Source organism: Schistocerca piceifrons, chromosome 1, assembly GCF_021461385.2.
Source record: "Schistocerca piceifrons isolate TAMUIC-IGC-003096 chromosome 1, iqSchPice1.1, whole genome shotgun sequence".
Classification (NCBI taxonomy): Eukaryota; Metazoa; Arthropoda; class Insecta; order Orthoptera; family Acrididae; genus Schistocerca; species Schistocerca piceifrons.
This window is the reverse complement of record NC_060138.1, coordinates 1,070,093,703-1,070,114,524: the sequence shown is the minus strand read 5'-3', so window position 1 is coordinate 1,070,114,524 and position 20,822 is coordinate 1,070,093,703.

Sequence of the window (20,822 nt, the reverse complement as noted above, 5' to 3'; positions counted from 1 at the left end):
CTTAAAAAAGACCTACTTTTCCTACCTATGACAACAGGTATTTGACCGTGTTCGGCCCAATATCCACCCCTGTACTTTGATGAACCAGTTGTACCAATCTTCCCTTCCCAGTCCTGTTTAGGAGTGGTCCATGCCTAGTGAAACCCCATCTGTTGATAGTCCCGACGGGCACCAGAGAAACATGAGCAAAGTTTGACTGCCTCTTATACTTTGCCCACCCTGTATTTTCCCTTCTTCCGTTACTGCCATTATGAAGTCAACTATTCCTGAATCCTATGGCAGATGTCCTGCTACCCTAGTACTTCTTCTGGATAAGATGCTCCATAGACCTCTTTCCTTACCTACTCTTTTAGCATTTTTTCATGTTGTACTTTACATGGCCCCTAGATTTTTAATATCCTTCGATAGCACCACATTACAAATGTTTCTAGGACCTTCTTTTTTTGTATTTCCACCTTTTTTTCTCATTTCTAAATCAACGTCTGATATTTGTAGAGCTGTTTTGTTGAAGAAAGCTTTCTTCTTCTGTGCCACTTTGTTATTATCTTCCTTGTGTTGGACCTTAAGTGTGATCTTCCTTCCTAGCTCGGAGATATCTTTCACTTCTTCTGCTACCGTGCCATTCTCCATTTTACTGCCACGTCAGTTTCCTATTTCTCTTCTTCTGAAAGAATTTTTTATGGGTTGTATTGTTACTGTAGGTAAATTCTGTTAATGACTTCTATAATTTGTGCTGTCAACCTAGCTTCTCAATGAAGAATCGTTCTCTCATTTTTGTACTAGTACTGCACTGAAATTATCAATTGTTATCTTGCGATGCATATTTTAGTGAATAGTTTCGAAGTAGTGCCTTCAGGTTTTTTTTTTTTTTTAAATCAATGGCAAGATAGTAACACCTTTGCTATCTCTATCTGATCCTGTTCCAGGGGAACGGCTTCATAATCTGTTACCTTCCTCTTTTCACTTCATATGGCATTTTTTTTCGTCTCCCTCTTATTTTCATCTGTCCCTTATCTTTTCTTTCGATATCTGTCGTTAAAGTTCCTTTCTTCGCAGTCTGATATCCTCTTCGTAACCAGCTTTAGAAGAGGTCGTTGCTTCTCTACCCCTTCCATTACTTCACTTTTTCGTCCCAAATTCAGTTTTCTCTGTTTCTCTCTTATCCGAGTGAAGCATTTCACCAACGTCTTCCCTAACGCGAACCCTCTTTTGCTGGGTAATATGCCTTCATTATCATGTCTTGATACATGTAGTAAATAGAGTTGGTGAAAGACAAAAACCCTCTCTTAACCTTCTTCCGATATCACACCAGTCTGTCACCCATTCATTAGCTTCATGGCTACTTTCTGCCGTGTGTGTAACTTCTTATTACTCTCCTGCGCTTCCAGTTTCACCTTCTCCAATTGCAGAATCTCCAACATCTTGCTCATTTCACTGAGTCAAAGACATTTTATAGATACATGAATCACAAACTCTTTCTTTTTCCTCTAATTAGTCCAGTAGCGTCTCTTGTACCACTCCCTTTCCTGTAACCGGATTGCACTTCCTTTATGTTTTCTACCATTGTACCTACTAATTTAAGATTCAATCACCTTTCTTTGGGCAGCATGATAGATTACACTTCTTGTGCTGTATTTTTTTTTTAAATTTTGGTACACCATGTTCTGGGAATTGGAAACATCAGTATCTTGACAAATTCTTGTTGCCATTTACCACTTTCGTATATCGCATTGCTTAAAAGTGTATTTCCGCTCTGCTTTTTTCATCCACACATGAAATAACTCTAGAGAAATGCCATCCAATCCAGCAGGTTTACTCTCTTCATTTTCTTTATCGCTTCAGAAGACAGAACTGAAGTTTCTTCTTCCCTTTCTTCTACGTCGTCTTCCATCTCAAACATTAGATTTGCTTTCTCCTTCGCTCTTTATAAGCCGTCCTTATAACCGCTACATCTCTTTCTTTCTTGTTGCTTCTTGTTCAGTATCTTATCATTTTAATACTCAGTTGCTCTTCCTGTACAGTTCATTGTCCATTTATCTGAAGTAACCGGCGGAACCTTCTTTTAAAGTAGGTCATATTGTCCTTTTCTCTCTCAGTCATCCACATCATCATATTCTTGTTTTAATCCCTGCTCCCTTACCCTTAGGTCTCCCTTCTCAACCGATTATTTAGTCCTTTGCACGTTGAACGAATATTCTCCTCTTCTTTGTTTTTAAATTTTTTTTACAATTTTCTTTAATATGAACGTCATTGTCCATGGTTTCTTCACTCTATTTCCTTGAAAGTATCCTATTTCTTATTCTTATGTTTTGATTACAATTCTATTGCTTTTTGTCCATCTCTCCACTACTTATTCCTTTCTTTTTCTGATTTCTTTTTAAGTTTTCACTGTCTTCTCTCTCATTGTTTTCTTCCGTTTTTCTTTCTGTGTTATCACTTTACATGCTTTCTTCACATTTTTTCAGTGTTACGCTCCTGAAGTTCCAGTAGATTTTTTCACTGCCTTCCTGTAGCTATTATGAACGAAAATGTAATCTGGTATGTAACTCTTTCTGCTGGTGAGATCCATATACACTCATTAGCCAGAACAATGACCACCGATCCACTATCGATGTAAACTCATTTAGGCGATAGCAGCGCCACCTAGCAATGGATGGCTGCTAGTCACACACACGCACGCTGTATGTACCACTAATGAGCGCGCTGTCCGTGTGTAGGGTGATGAAGGCGCGAGATCTGTCTGAGTTTCACTGAGGACACATTGTGAGGCCCGGAGCCCTGTCACGAGCATTTCGCAAATTGCACGACTTGGCGGGTGTTCGAGGAGTGTTGTGGTTAGTGTCTTCAAGAAGCGGCGAAACCAATTTTAAAACATGTCCAGGCGTCGTGGGGTTGACGCCCCTCATTACAGATGGCTGGTCAGATTGGTTAAGGAGGATGCGCGGGGAACTGTAGCAGAACTAACATCAAACTTTAATGCTGGGCAGAGTACAAACGTGTCTGAACACACAGTGCACCGAACAATCCTAATTATGGGCATCCACAGCCGAAGACTCATGAATGTGCCAAAGTTAACACCGCGACATCGGCAACTACGACTGAAATAGACACACGACCATCGCCACTGGACGTTGACGCCATGGCAGAGTGCTGCATGGTCTAATGAATTCCAATACCTTCTTCATCATGCCGATGGGAGGGCGTGAATCCATCGTCTTTCGGGGGAATAGCTCCTTGACACCTGTATTATGGGATGGAGACAAGTTGGCGGCGTCTCAATTATGGTTGGAGGGGGGGGGGGGGAGTCACGTGGGGATCCATGGGTCAAGTGGACGAAGGCACCAGGACGCCCAAGGACTATCGTACACTGGTTACTGACTTACTCATACAATAGCGACGTTCTTCTTTTCAACATACATTCAGTGTGGGCAGGTACGTACAACGTGTTCCAGATCTTCAGCACCAAAATTATGCAAGTGGTAGAGGATCCTAAACTGAATATTTTGTGTTGATGAGCTAATGGTCGGAAATAGATATTGATTTTTTGTTAACGTACAGAACTTACACCTTATGCCAACAACTGAAGCTTATGTCGCTTCTTACAAGTGACGACCACCAGTCTCAGTTGATGCATTTCACCGTAATCCATTAACAGTGATGAAACGTTGTCTCAAAATCAATTTTCCGTATTGCTTGCAAACGCAGTTAATGACAAGAGCGTAACAGCTGTTGCACCAGTACTCCACGCATTGTACACTTCTAAGTACGCATTTCACGAACGACTTGCCAGACATCTGTTAATGAAAATTTTCCTCCGTTGTCTAGAATCATGGTGTCAGATTCTACCGCTCGAACATATTTTTCTCCAGAAGACTGCCCAACTCTCTGTGGATTGAATGACCTACTTTCTCGTATTTTGTATACACGGTGATAATTTTCTCCATTTAAGATGAGACCATTTGCAAAATTTTTCTATGCGCATTCGTTCGGATTTCCGGGCATTGTATCGTGTTTTATTGCAGTTGAAATGGGTCCCTACTAGTTACTCTATGTGTTACCACTCATGAATTCTAAACACTTGTAGACTGCACCGTATAAACATCACAAACGAGTTTTTTTCGTCTATCGTCACGAATGTCGATATCAGTAGTTTCTTTTGAAACATAAGCAGCATAATCTGGTTTCATCCATATTTTACCGCTGTGGATTTGACCATATTCAAAGCAGGCGAAGTATGAATAATAAGGTCTTCAGTCACAAAAATTCGTGTTTCTTTTTTTTTTCTTTTTTTTTTCTTTTTTCTTTTTTTTTTTTTTTTTAAACACACGATGCATTTCGGACACTGGGCGTCCATCTTCGGTGGCAGATCGTTTAACACATTACTCACGTGTGCGCTTGAGCGACGTGATGCGAAATGTTAATTCCAGTTTTGAGAAGGTTAGATGTCAACTTTCGAAATTCATGAATCAAACAACGGAAATTAAGGTGAATAACAGTGGAAAAGGTAACAAAAGATCCAGAGGAAAGTTTTTAACGATATAGTATAAGCTTCCTTGCTTCGTGCGTCATATGGTACTTTGCTTCCAAGGTAGCAGAATTCCTCCACATCATCTAAGTCGTGCTCACCAATTTTGATGTTAATTTTATTGCTAACCTCATTTCTGGTACCAATTAGACTATTCATTTCATTCAACCGATGCTGTAAGTCTTCTGCACGTGCACTGAGGATAGCACTGTCGATTTTCCCATTCCGTAACTGCAAGTTAAGTCACTCAATGCGCACACTTTTTAATACATTTCAAAACACTTCACGGATACCAAAGATGATGCCAACTATGCAGTGTCCCATATCAGAACTATAAAATAATATGACATACTCGTATGTAAGTTACGAAATTTACAGTAACTGTTAAAAATTACTAAAGTAACAAGGACAGGTGAAATCAGCCTGTTTATTTAACACTGATTCAGGCTTTGTGATTTTATTTAGGTGAATTTCCATCTGCTGTAACAGACCTAGAGTCTTATCATTGGGTCCATGGTGAAACACTAAGAAACTCTTGGTTTCCCTCTACGATTTTTACCCTCCACGCTGCCCTCAAATGCTAAATTTGTCATCACTTGATGCCTCAGAATATGCCCTACCAACCGATCCCTTCTTCTAGTCAATTTGTGCCACAAATTTCTCTTCTCTCCAATTCTATTCAATACCTCCTCATTAGTTATGTGATCTACCCACCTAATCTTCAGCATTCTTCTGTAGCACCACATTTCAAAAGCTTCTATTCTCTTCTTGTCCAAACTATTTATCCTTCATGTTTCACTTCCATACATGGCTACACTCCATACAAATACTTTCAGAAACGACTTCCTGACACTTAAATCTATACTCGATATGTGTTTAGTTTCGACCATATGCTGTGCAATTACTGATTTTTCGAAGTAGTTGTGCCTGAAACCATTCATGTGTTCTTGGAACAGGGGTTTGAAACGTCTGTCTGTTTTCACGACACAGTACGCTAGACGACCTCGACATGATATTTTACGAATCCAATTTTGCCGAATTTTTTTCGGAATCTGCTTCTTCTTCTTCTTCTTCTTCTTCTCATTCTTCTTATGTCCTCAGTTATTTGCCGGATGTATTCCAAAACTCTTGTCTTCGTCTACAGTTTTTGCCCTCTACACTTCCCTCTAGTATCATGGAAATTATTCCTTGATGTCGTAACAGACGTCCTATCATTCTGACCCATCTTCTTGTCACTGTTTCTCGTATGTTCCTTTCCTCGCTAATTCTGCAGAGAACCGCCTCATCCATTATCCTATCAGTCCACCTAATTTTCAACATCATCTTCGATTCTCTTACTTTTCGTTTTGTCACATTCGATGGTTCACTGCCGTACAGTGCTGTGCAGCAAATGTACATTCTCAGAAATTTCTTCCTCAAGTTAAGATCAATGTTTTTACACTAGTAAACATCTTTTGTGCAGGAAAGTCCTCATCGCCAGCACAGGTGTGCTATTTCTGTCCTTCTTGCTTCGTCCGTCATGTATTATTTTGTTTCCAAGGGAGCAGAATTTCTCCACTTCATCTCCTTCACAGTCACCAATTTTAATTTTATCGTTAATCTCGTTTCTGCTATTCCTCACTTCTTCCGTCTTTCTTCAGTTTACTGTCACTCCTTTCTCTGAAGTCATTATACTTCATTCCCTTCAACCGATCCTGTAATTCATCTGTACTTTTATTAAGGAGAGCACTGTCATTAGCGGAGCTTATCACTGATGTCCTTTCACCCTGCATTTTAAACCTACTTTCGAACTTCCTTTTGTTTCCGACGCAGATTGAACAGTAGAGAGGAAAGACTGTATGTGTCGACGGCCTGTTTTGAGCCTTTCTACACACATTTTACCCAATTTCCATACTGAATTTGCATATGAGATTCTTTTGCTTCATTTACTTTCCGATACAGTTGACACTTGTCGACTTTTTACCTGTATTGCACGCTGACGGCATGGGTGGTTAGGAGATAGTGTGTTGCAATGATGGTGGCCCACTCCTCTGTACCTAATCTAACATTTCATTTCAGTAGTAGTATCACCCTTAAGTGGATGTGGCCTTGAACAGGGGAATTCCTTTTCTTTGTGGCGAAAACAGGTGAAACGTTCGGACCGTCTTGAAGAGCTGCCAGTTACTCATATTGCATGCCTCATGCTAGTTAACTGCACGGACAGTCGGGCGAGCCTTTCAGGGATTACCCATCTGGTTCATCTTCCGCATACAACGAGCGGCAGAACGGAAGAGCTGTGTCCTCAACAGCAGAACAGGAAACCACTGGTAGAACGGGTGAGAACTATGCTTGTTAGTAAACTTTTGGTGGAGACCTAAGCTGTCCATTTGCACTTACCCTGCTGTGTGTTATCTCCAGACACGGTTCCTCAAGCAAAATAGATAGTCACTCTTGTGTCTGCAAATTTTCAAACTTTTCAGACTTTGTCCTTATTTGTGCGGAGCCCAACAAAGTTTCCAGAATTTCCGATAAACAAGTCTGCACATGGGACGAGGCGACATTCCTTTCCTATTTCCTTACACACATATACCATTGGCGGGTATACCTTTAATTTTACAGTGGGAGCTAGTGAACGGGCTTCCAGACACCTCGTGGAAGAGCATTTAGGCCCTTTCTGGGACTGGCTAGAAATGACTGTGCTGGGTGCCGTTCTGAGGTCTGAAGAAAAGCTATGAAAAATGTGATATCGACATTCGAATTCTGATTCGAACTTCTGCTTAGTGATGCTACTCTGGACTCTGCAACGGTACATGTTTTTCATTGACTTCGGCCTTCCACCAAATCATCGAAGGTTCACTTTGAACTTACGAGCATCTACAATGAGTATTCGAGAGGATGATGAAATCGGCAATCAGCCATGACATCGCATCGGCTCAGTCGAGGAGCAGTTAGCAGCGGCAGTTCGGGGCACCGTACATTGTCTGCAACCGCCTGTCACACCCTCCACTTCGGGAATCGCGATATAGTGAGGCGAGAGGAATTCATTCCTGGTTTCTATTTTTTAGTCTTCCTAACTTGATCTACGCACTTCTCGCGTTGGTATGCAAGTTTTTCTGTAGTCTAATTCTTGCTTCAAAAGTTATATTTTCCATAACCAATCATGTTTTATTCCGTTATCGAGTTAATTTATTGGAGCTCACCCGCCGGTTGTGTAATTATGTATTTTTGCGATGACGGTTGAAAACGTATGTATGTCCTTTATGTGTGTGGGTACCATCTCAATCGTAATTGTGCAGCAACTTGATGTTGGCGACCACCAAAAAACATTAATTTTCTTATCGTTGTTCTATTTTAATTATGTAAAGTCATTCTCAAATTCTTTATGTCCGCGACATTAACGTGTCCTGATTACTTATACATCTTTTTTGAAAAAATATTGCTTTACTAGGTCAAACTCTGTCATTCGGCAACCATTGAAGTATATTATTCAGCTGAAATGACCAGGTCCTCCAAACATAAACAATAGGGTGGCCCCCTGAGGAGTTCAGGGGCTTATCAAATAATGTTTCCCGACGTGCACGGCAGTTGATTTTTCAAGTAGGCTGATATATTCATGGGGTTAATCTATCATTTTACATGATCTGGGGTGACAGATTCAGCATTAGTCTAATCTGCGTACCCATGGAGCCCCTGATGCGCAACAGGTCGTGTTCACAGCACACCCGGCTTCTGGTAACTGCATCTCTTTTTATACGCTTTTTAATCGGAGCACTGTGTTATTAGTCTTCTAGTCTTTTTCTTCTCTCTTGTTTCTTGTGCATATTGTATATTACCCGTCTTTCTCTATAGCTTATTTCTACTTTTCTCAGAATTTCGAACATTTTGCAGCATTTCATGTTGTCGAACGCTTTTTATGGATTGACAAATCCTATGAGTGTGTCTTGACTTTTCTTCAGTCTTGCTTACATTCTCAAGCCCAACTTGAAAATTGCTTCTCTGGTTCATTTTCCTTTCCTCAAGATAAACTGACCATCATGTAACTGATATTCAGTTTTCTTTTCCTTTCTTCTGTGTGTTATTTTTGTCAACTTCTTTGGTGCATGAGCTGTTAAGCACACTGTGCGGTAGTTTTCGCACTTATCTGCCCTTGCTATCTGCGGTATTGTGTGGATAATACTTTCAGAAAGTCTGATGGTACATCGCCATCTTGAATATTCCTTTGGTTACCACCTCCTTCAGTGAAATTAGAAACTCCTATTGAATGTCACATATTCCTTTTGCCTTATTTGATCTCAAGTGTTTCAGAGCTCTTTTAAGTCTTTCTCTAATACTCGATCCCTTATGTCATCCATATCGACTCCAATTGCTTCTCTTATCACGTCATCAGACAAGTCAAGAGGCCTTCAACGTGCTCTTTCCACTTATCCGCTCATATTTTTACGTTCAACAGCGGAATTACACTGCACTTTTAAACTTGCCCCATTGCTTTTAATTTGAGCGAAGGTTGTTTTGATTTTTTTCTCTATGCTAAGTTAGGCCACCCTTTTCCTATTTCTTCACATCTTTCCTGTAGCCATTTTGCCTTGGTTGTCCTGCACTTGATAGTTATTTCATTCCCAGGGGATTTATATTGCTGTATTACTGTCTTTCCCTGAACATATTTGCACTTCCTTCTTTCGTCGATTCGTTGAAGTATTTCTTCTGTTACCCAAAGTTTTTTCGCAGTTACCTTCTTGTGCCTATGTTGGTCTGTCAAACATCTTTGATTGCACTTTTTAGATACATCTACTCTTCAACTAAACCACCCAATCCGGTATTCCTTAACTGTGTATCCACATCCTCAGCGAACTTCAAACGAGTCTCACGTCTTCTACACTGATTCTTCTGGAAGATTCTTTTAAACTTGAGTGTACTCTTCATCAGTACTGATTCTATCTGCGCCTGGATACGCCTAACAATCCAGTATCTATTTTCGGGAACTCTCTCTGACCGTGATGTAATCCAGCTAAGCCTTCCCGCACCTCTGGGTCTTTTTCTAATATACTTCCTCCTCTTGTCGTTCTTGAACGTAGTATGCGCTGTTACATTCTGAAATTTATCTCAGAAGTCAATTAGTCTTTCCTCTTTCTCATTCCTAATGCCAATCGTATATTCTCCCATAGCTGTTTTCTTTTTCTATTCGTTACCTTACAACCGCGTTCCAGTCCCCATGATAATTAGATTTTCATCTCCCTTTGCATACTGAAATACTCGTTCGAAATCCTCTCATACTTCCTGTATCTCTAAATCTGCTGCTTGCTATGTTGACATGTGTTAAACCTTTACTATCGTTACTGACGTTGGTTTACTGTCGATTCTGGTGGGAAAACCTCTATAACTGCACTGCTCACAGTAGCTGACCCTCTAACTCACTTTCGTATTCATAACGAATCCTACTCCCGTTATACTATTTTCTGATACTGTTGATATTACACTACATACCTTATCTTCACTCCATTCGATTTCGCTTCACTAACGCGCACTATATCAACACTAACAGAAACAAATCGCAACACCAAGACGGAATTGTGCAACATAAACAGAACTTAGCATGTTTCTACAACTGAAATATGATGACTATTCACATTTCGCGGCAGTTGCATAAGAGTGGCGCTAGTAGCACAACTATGAGGATACAAATCAGGTTTGCTTTACATACTCGCCGTAACGGACGTGAACGTTAGTTACCTTTGAGATTGGACACTGTGAACTGATGATAGTCAAGTATGCATTTATGGCGGCAAAGACGCTATTTTCAGCACCTCACTGAGATTGAACGAGTTCGTGTAATGGGGCTACGAGAAGCGATGTTGCAGAAAGACTTGGCAGGAATGTAGCCACTGTACGTGATTGCTGACAGCGGTGGTCGCGAGAATATATGGTCGCAAGAAGAAAGGGGTTCGGGCGGCCACATGGCACTAAAAAAAAAGTGTGCGAAATCTTATGGGACTTAACTGCTAAGGTCATCAGTCCCTAAGCTTACACACTACTGAAACTAAATTATCCTAAGGACAAACACATACACCCATACCCGAGGGAGGACTCGAACCTCCGCCGGGACCAGCCGCACAGTCCATGACTGCAGCGCCTTAGACCGCTCGGCTAATCCATGGCACTACCGAGCGTGAACACTATCGTGTTTGGCGTATTGGTCTGGCGCACCGTACTGCATCTGCAGCAGCAATATGAGCAGCGGTTGGCACAACGAACTGTTACAAATCGGTTACTTTCAGGATAGTTCCGACCCAGACGCTCTGTAGTGTCCATTCCACTGACCCAAACCACCTCCTTTCCCAACTTCAGTGGTATCTAGGGAGAGCTCACTGGAGGGCAGAGTGGAGGTCTGTTGTGTTTTCTGGTGCGTTCTGCCTCGGTGCCAGTGATGACCAAGAGTTGGTTAGAAGGAGGCCAGTTGAGGGCTTGCAACCAACCCGTGCGTACGCTGGACCTATACCTCGAGTTACGGGCAGGGGTGCGATTTCGTGTGGCAGCAAGAAATGAAATGGCTCTGAGCACTATGGGACTTAACATCTATGGTCATCAGTCACCTAGAACTTAGAACTACTTAAACCTAACTAACCTAAGGACATCACACAACACCCAGCCATCACGAAGCAGAGAAAATCCCTGACCCCGCCGGGAATCGAACCCGGGAACCCGGGCGTGGGAAGCGAGAACGTGTGGCAGCAAGAGCACTCTCGTCGTTATCCTACGCACCCTGACTGCAAAACTGTGCCTGAATCTGGTAATTCGTACTGCTGCGCTGCCGCTCATGAACAGCATTCCAAGGCGTGATTTCGAACAGGATAACGTACTCCTACATACCGCTGTTATAACCAGACGTTCTCTGCAGAGTGTCGACACGTTACCTTGGTCTGTTCCATCACCAGACCTGTGTCCAGCCGAAGAAATATGATACATCATCGGACTACATCTCCAGCGTCATCTACAACCAGCATCCATTGTTCTTGTATTGACTGGCCGTGTGGAACGGGCATGGTACTCCATCCCACAGACTGACATGCGGGACCTGTACAACACAATGCACGCACGATTTCATGCTTAAACTCGACGCTGTGGCGGTTACACCGGCCAGGATTTCGCATTTGCAATTGCATATCTCGCACCTAGATTAACCCGTGATCTTGCAATGTTAACCACTTAATTACGTTACCTAGACAAATGTATTTCCAAAATTTCTTTCCTCTGAATATGTTTTGGTGTTGTGATTTTCTTGGGTGCCACAGTAGATCGTATCTTTACATTTCTAACTCTCCTACAACGTTCAAACTTCTCTCATGCAATGCCCCGAGTCGTTGAATATTATCCCCCGTTGATTATTCCATCTTTTTCTCATTGTCACCTCTCTCTTGGCAGTCATCTCCCAGAGTTTCGAATGGAAGATTAATCGGAAATCTTTTCTCAGTGCACAGATCATCATTACTCTTTTTCAAATGAAGGCCATACTTCTCGTGCATAAAGATTACGTTTCTTTAATGCAGGAGTTTCCATTCCCTTCTGCATCTTCATGACGGTGACCACTGCTCATTCTTCCACTTTTTAGGGGCAGTTTCCTACCCCAAGGACAAGAGAGTGCCCAGAACCTCTATCCATTCCTCCGCCCACTTTGACTAGGTCGTTCGTAGAGCGATGGAGACTTCTGACGCCGGAAGTCTATGGGCGCCATTGATGAAGCTTTTCTTATTCAAAATTTAAGCAGTGGGTCTATTCGAACGCGGGACGCAGAACGTTATGATTGGTAGACAAAGGCGAACTACATTTTATGCTGTGGATTAATAAATATCTAACTTAATCTTACTGGAGAATGCTGTTGTTACATTGTTGACAAGTTAACATTTTTTTGTGAAATAAAACCTAGCTACGGGACGCTAGCGGTCTTCTGTTCAGAGACCGGTTTGATGCAGCTCTCCAAGCTACTCTATCCTATGCAGTCCTCTTCAACTCCGAATAACTACTGCAACTTACATCATTCTAAATCTGCTTAGTGTATTCATCTCTTGGTCTCCATCTACGATTTTTACTCTCTAGGGTTCCCTCCAGTACTAAATTGGTCATCCCTTGATGCCTCACAACGTGTCCTACCAACCGCTCCCTTCTTCTTGTCATGTTGTGCCACGATTCCTCTTCTTCCCAGTTCTTTTGATTACCTCCTCTTTAATTACGTTATCTACCCGTCTAATCTTGAGCACTCTTGTGTATCACCACATTTCCAAAGCTTCTATTCTCTTCTTGTCGTCCATGTTTCACTTTCATACATGGCTACACTCATGAAATTCTTTCACTAAAAGACTTCCTGACACTTAAATCTATACTCGATGTTAACAAAATTCTCTTCTTCAGAAACCCTTTCCTTGCCATTGCCAGTCTACATTTTATATCCTCTCTATTTCGACGATCATTAGTTATTTTGCTCCCCAAACAGCAAAACTCATTTACTATTTTAAGTGTCTCATTTCCTAATCTAATACCCTGAGCATCACCTGATTTAACTCGACTACATTCCACTATCCTCATTTTGCTTTTGTTGAAGTTCATCTTATATCCTCCCTTCAAGACACCATCCATTCCGTTCAGCTGCTCTTCCAGATCCTTTGCTGTCTCTGACAGAATTACAGTGCCGTCGGCAAACTTCAGAGTTTTTATTTCTTCTCCATGAATTTTAATTCCTACTCCAAATTTTTTTTTTGTTTCCTTTACTGCTTGCACAATATACACATTGAATAACACGAGGGATAGGCTACAATCTGTCTCACTCCCTTCTCAAACACTGCTTCCTTTTCATGCCCCTCGACTCTTATGACTGCCATCTGGTTTCTGTACAAACTGTAAATAGCCTTTCGCTCCCTGTACTTTACCCCTGCCACCATAAGAATCTGAAAAAGAGTATTCCAGTCTACATTGTCAAAACATTTCTCAAAGTCTACAAATGCTAGAAACATAGGTTTGTCTTTCCTTAATCTATCTCCTAAGATAAGTCGTAAGGTCAGTATTGCCTCGCGTGTTCCAACATTTCTATGGAATCCAAACTGATCTTCCCCGAGGTCGGCTTCTAACAGTTTTTCCATTCGTCTGTAAAGAATTCGTGTTAGTATTTTGCAACCGTGACTTATTAAACTGATAGTTCGGTAATGTTCACGCCAGTCAACACCTGCTTTCTTTGGGATTGGAATTATTATTTTCTTCTTGAAGCCTGAGGGTGTTTCGCCTGTCTCCTACATCTTCCTCATCAGATGGAAGAGTTTTGTCATTACTGGCTCTCCCAAGACTATCAGCAGTTTTAATGGAATGTTGTCTACTCCCAAGGCCTTAGGTCTTTCAAGCTCTGTTAAATTCTTCACGCAGTATCATATCTCCCATTTCCTCTTCATCTACGTCCTCTTCCATTTCCATACTATTGCCCTCATGCACATCGCCCTTTTATAGTCCCTCTATATCCTCATTCCTCCTTTTTGCTTTCCCTTCTTTGCTTAGGAGGAATTTTCCATCTGAGGTCTTGATATTCACACAGGAGGTACTCTTTTCTCCAATTTTCCTGTAGGTAGTATCTATCTTCATCCACAAAATTTCGGGCGTACAGCCGCATAAATTCGAATTTATGCTGCTGCACGCTCGAAATTTTCTGAATGATTCTATGCGCCACGAAAATATGAAGTATCTATCTTACCGCTGGTGATAATTCTTCTACATCTTTAAATTTGTCCTCAAACCATTCCAGCTTAGTCATTTTGCACTTCCTGTTGATCTCATTTCTGAGGCGTTTGTATTCCTTTTTGCCTACTTCATTTACTGCATTTTTATATTTTCTCATTTCATCAATTAAATTCAATGTATCTTCTGTTACCTGAGAATTTCTACTAGCCGTCTTCTTTCTACCTGTTCTTGTAAGTCCTTCCCTAATACTCGCTCTGAAACTCTCTATAACCTCTGGTTCTTTCAGTTTATCCAGACCCCATATCCTTAAACTCCTACCTTTTTGCAATTTCTTCAGTTTCAATCTACAGTTAATAACCAATAAATTGTGGTCAGAGTCCACATCTGCCCCTGGAAAGTCTTACAATTTAAAACCTCGTTCCTAAATCTCTGTCTTACCGTTGTGTAATCTGTCTGAAACCTTCCAGTGTCTCCAGGCCTCTTCCATGTATACTACCTTCTTTCATGAATCTTAAACCAAGTGTTAGCTATAACTAAGTTATGTTCTGTGCAAAATTCTACCAGACGGCTTCCTCTTTCATTACTCACCCCTAGTCCATATTCACCTACTATTTTCCTTCTCTTCCTTTTCCTACAATAGCATTCCAGTGCCCCATGGCACTAAATTTTCGTATCCCTTAACTATCTGAATAATTTCTGTTATCGCATCATACATTTCTTCAATCTCTTCACAATCTGCGGAGCTAGTTAGCATATAAACTTGTACTGCTGTGATAGGCGTGGGATTCGTGTGTCTCTTGGCCACAATAATGCGTTCACTATGCTGTTCGCAGTAGCTTATCCAAGATCCTGTTTTTTTTTTATTAATTATTAAACCCACTCGTACTTACCGTTATTTGATTTTGTGTTCATAACCCTGTCTTCACCTGACCGGGAATCTTGTTCCTCCTGCCACCGAACTTCACTAATTTCCACTATATTCAACTTTAGACTATCCATTTCCCTTTTTAAATTGTCTGACCTACCTGTCTAATTAAGGGATCTGACATTCCAAGCTCCGCCAGTTTTTTTCTCCTGATGTGACAATATGTTGTCTTATTTCTTTGTATATGTGTAAAAATTCTTTATTGTTTTGGCTGCAAAGCTATTTTTTATGGCACTAATTTTTTTTTCTAATTTTGTTCTAAAGCTTTTGGTTCTGCACTTAGAGGGACTACAGAGACGCAAAATTACTAGGCATTACTTGAACCTTAGGCAATTGGGCTATGCGCAGCTCTGTTTAAACATGATGCCTCGATGGAAACCGAGCGAAGTGGCGCAGTGGTTGGCATACTGGACTCGCATTCGGGAGGACGACGGTTCAATCCCGCGTCCGGTCATTCTGATTTACGTTTTCCGTGGTTTTCTTAAATTTCTCCGTGCAACTGCCGGGATGGTTCCTCTGATAGGGCACGGCCGACTTCCTTCCCCGCCCTTCCCTAATCCGATAAGACCGATGACCTCGCAGTTTGGTCTCTTCCCCCAAACAACCCAACCCAACCTTGATGAAGTCATAGGGTCGAACTCTACACGTTTGCTTTCATGCCCAGCACCTAAACTCGCTGCAAATAAAAAACTCTCTCTGTGAGTCTGCAGTAAAGTATTATACGCTTTGGCTAAAACTGCGAACTGATAAACACACATATTAAATAACTGATAAATGAATAACTGATAAAAAGGTTTCTAATAGGGCCTCATGGAAGTTAAAGACCCTTCAAAAGTTAAAGCATTCTAGTAGTCGTTCACTGCCAGGAATGTATAACCCACACGACAACATATCATCCTCTAGCTCAGGCAGTTCTGCCTTTTTCCAGAACCCGACATAAAACGTCTCCAAAAGTTAAAGTATTGCAGCGGCCGTTCACTACCCAGAATCTGTCACCTATACGGTTGAAACTCACACGCAACCTCAGGCAAGTCTTCCTTCTTCCAGATCTGACGTAAAAGTGTCCTGAATCGCTTCTCGAGGGCACAGCTTAAAAAGTGCCTACCTCTACTTGATTCCACAGTGTTCCGCCACTACCTACTTTTCCACTGTCTGAAGGCCATCCCCAGCAAAAATGAATCTTTCTTGTGTTCTACAGGCATGATTTGACTTAACCTGACCACTTTCCACACTAAACAAATGTACTATAACAATATTCAAATAGAAGAATGTTATAAATATTTGGGCACAATCAGACCATTCGTAATAAATGTGTTCATGAACAATTAAGCTTGCATTGTTGTATACGTTTGCTCACATTAAATGGCACTTGAATGTTGTTAAATATTTCTTAAACAATTACTTATGTTTACTCATTAAAACTGTCTTTTGGCACTCTTTTCGATGGTGGTGATAGATAACGCGACTGGCCACTTTTAAATTGCATTGGTTTTTAATGTCGATTGTAATCATGTTTAAATGATATTAATGAAAAATAGTAACATGTTCCTTTAATTAAAACACAAGTACCACAAGAAATGAGCTGTTAATGCTGCATACAGCACGAGGATACAATTTCCTGACAGACAAGTGCACAATGAAAAAAATATTAAAAAAAAGGAACAAATTTATAAATAAAATAGATGTACATATGTAGTTTTCAGAGATGATAAGTACAGTGCAATGCTATCATGTGAGATACCTTGTGTTGAAATCAAATGCAACGTTTGAAAGTTGTTAATTCTGAGGTTCATTGTGAAAATACTTAGTCACTGTAAAATATTAACTTCTGTAGTTTGTAAGGTATTGGAAATATTATTATTTATTTGAATATGGGTCAATTTTCTGATCTTGCAAATGTATTCAGATTTTCTTTACTATGATACTGTGATTTATCGTTATATTTCTAAGATTTGTAAGTAGCAATATTTCATAATTTTGCTCAGTTTTCTGAGACTGCAGATATATTTATATTTTCGTTATTATGGAATTGTGATTTATCACTAAATTTCTAGGAGTTGTACGCAACAATATTTCAACTTCTACTGCGCTCTGTCTATGCGAGAAACTGCCGTCCAAATCTTCCCTGCTCTGGGATTTACCCATTTCCAGCTGTGCAGTGACCGCTTTTGTACCTGGGCAGGCCAGTTCCGCTCGCTTTGCTGGCCATGTGTGTACCTCAGTATCATGCAGACAGTTCATAGAGACACATGCAATGAGTGGACAAACATTGTCCTATTGAAAAGTGGGACTACGATACTGCAGCATGAGAGGTAACACACGAAGATGCAGGATGTCCATGACGTACTGTTGTGACGCCAGAGTATCCTCAATCAATATCAGTTGTAGCCCTACACCAAGACCTAAAGAGTAACACTGCTGTGGCACTCCAAAACGTCAGAAGAATGGGATCTCTCCCCAACTCGCCGCCATACTCGAGGACACAGGTCATGTGGGGTAATGCAGGGTCGCCTCTCTTTGCTGAAAGCAATGCGACGCCTTTCATCAACAGCCCATGCTTCCAGCCACTGCACTCCACTCCAGACACAGCCATTTGTGTTGCAATGTTAACGACAGCCTAAGTGTGGGACGGTAGCTCCACAATCTGGCTACTGCTGGCCTCCGACTAACAGTGTGGGATGACGTAGAACGTTGCAGGAAGCCAATTACATGTTCTGGGATGATATACACAAATGTGAAGAGTTACGGCGCTACTGGTGCACAGTAGGGTGATCCTCCATTGTGGTGGTTCAGATTGTAAGTAGGCTCTTTAGGTTTTTTTTATTGGTAACGCCACGTAGCGCTCTATATGAAAAATGAAAATCACTGACTGTGCTGTGTGCAGGCTGAGGCTGGTCGGCATTGTTGCAATAATTGCTATTGTAGTGTTGGGCAGTTGGCTGTTAACAGCGCATAGCGTTGCGCAGTTGGAGGTGAGCCTCCAGCAGTGGTGGATGTGGCGAGAGAGATGGCGGAATTTTGGGAGCGGACGATCTGGACGTGTGTCCATCAGAGACAGTAAATTTGTAAGACTGGATGTCATGAACTGATATATATATATATATATATATATATATATATATATATATATATAATGACTTTTTAACACTATTAACCTTGCTATTGACATTCCTTTGTAGAAAACATCGCAAATATGACATGCTATTACTTGGAAACATTTGATTATACTGTGGAGCACGTAGTTTGTGCTACTTGCTGATATGCTTATGAGTTGATGGGAAATATTCTTACATCTGCACACCTGATTATGACAAATGTCTTTCTACGAGACTTGAGTGAATTTCTACTGACTTATGAAATGCCACATGGTTATTGAATGATGTTTTTAAGCTTTGCTTTACATAGTTGCTTATTTCATTTGATATCTGGTTTCCAGATGTGTTGTAGCATTGGTTATATAAAATAAAATTAAATGCATTTGCTAATGTGAACACTTCCTGTCAACAGATCTATTAAATAATAATTTTATGATCCACATTCTTCGAAAAAGGAGCACTTGGAAAGGAAAGAACAACAAGAAGGGACTAATAACAGTAACTGCATATATAATTTTCTTTTCAAGTACTTGGTAATTTTTTGTAGAATAAGTTTTTGTGGTGCACCACTTTAATTACATAGACATTAAGATGTGAATATACATTTCCCTTATCTGCATTGTTGTCTTTAGTGTACTATTTTTTCTGCTTGTGGGTTTGTCATGTTTAGATATAAGTTCTTGTATTACATTTGCTGCTGCTGTTTGCCAGGCATAGTGCTACTGAATTTCACTTTGTATTACTCTGTTAAGCCAGTTTTACTACTGATTTATTTTTCTTATTTGCTGTACATTGCCTTATATTAGTTGTAATGTTGCATTTGCTTTGCTAATTTAGATATACTGTTGCTTGCTTTGCCAATTTCCATTTTTTTGTCATTGCTGTTTGTGTTAATTGTTTTGTGCTGCTGCATTGCCTCGTCCCTTAGTTTAGCATCTGAGCTCAGTAGATTTAAGTTAGCTTAAGATGGGGTAGGCTATATAAGAGAACGAGTTGTGATGAATTGGAAGAAATGCATTGAGAAGCTATAAGACAATGGTTTGGCCAAACATGTATTTTGAAAGAGGATATGAACAAAAAAGTAGGGTTTAGGGTAACATGTTTAGGTAGAATTTTCATGGAAATAAATGATGAGGTAAGATAATGGAAAATAAATAATGAGGTAAGAAATATGTGAACATATAAATACAGAAAGCGTGCTTGGACAGGATTTTTTTGGTGGATACAAATGTTGAAATAAGACGAAAGATCTATGGAATGAAGTTTTGGGTTGGACTGCAGGACCAAATGTTACACTGAAAACAAACCCTGTCCTTTGCTCCTGTGTTATTCTGCTATGTGTTTGTATACTCTTGTGTATTTGTGTTTTTCTGGTCTTTATGTGTTTAGATAATACGATTTATGTTGTAGAATTTTTCTAGTACTAAGCTACATTCACTATGATGAGGAATACTGTTATCCTCAAATATAATTTGCATTAATAATATGTTATTTTCTTTGTGAAGATTTTTTATAGACATTGTTAATTCTGTTCTGTTTCAGTGCTCATGTGTGAAATTAATGTTTCGAAAGCTATTCTCATTATTTTATATATTTAATTATGTCATAATTCCTGTAACACTGATGTATATGTTTATTTCTATTGTTTTGTAAAGCCTGTATTACTACAAATGTTTTTAATGATGTTTCCTGTATCTTTGAAATTGTATTCTCATGCTATAAAATTGTAATGGACACCAGTTCAGCAAATTAAGTAACTTGTAAGCATTCATTTCAGTGCACACGTTTCTGTTGGTCATAGTTCAGCAAATTAAGTAACTTGTAAGCATTCATTTCAGTGCACACGTTTCTGTTGGTCATAGTATATGCGGAATATGTGAGAAGTTGGGACCGTTAGTGTTTGCACGTGTGTTGATAATTCAGCAAGGGATTGGTTAACAGCATTGCTGGTTCTAAGGACAATTCCAAAAACTTTGTGAGTGCACAAGTGGTGGTCTATGGACTTGCTATATTGTCAGCAAGACTCTTCTATGGTGATTGTGCACCTACACAGTCGCAACAGATGGCTGCTGCCCGTCTCTACAAGGACTACAGTGGGTCTGCATCTTTGATGGCTCACCAATACCATTATTTCTACAAGGACTGCAGTGGGTCTGCGTCTTTGATGGCCCACCAATACCGTTATTTCTACAATGACTGCAGTGGGTCTGCACCTCTGCTGGCCCACCAATACCGTAATCTCTAACAAGACTACAGTGGTCTGCTCTGTGATGACCTACCTACCAATGTTCTTCAACTTCGACTGACTCTGCTGTGGGTTTGCTCTGTTGTGGCCCATTACCTGCCTGCATGTCAAGAGTCAGCGCTGTCTTTCTGTTGGAAGGACAACACTACTTCTTCAAGACTGCATGCAAATCCACTACTTCTGTGCGCAATTTCTTTTACTAATGAGACTTTGTGAAAAAAAAGCTGTATTTACTATTGTGATAAATGATCAGGACTGTCTTTATGAGAACAGTGTTTGCTTTTGACCAACAGTGTATCAATAAGTGTGTGCATTTGAAATCTTTGTTATTGTAACTATGAA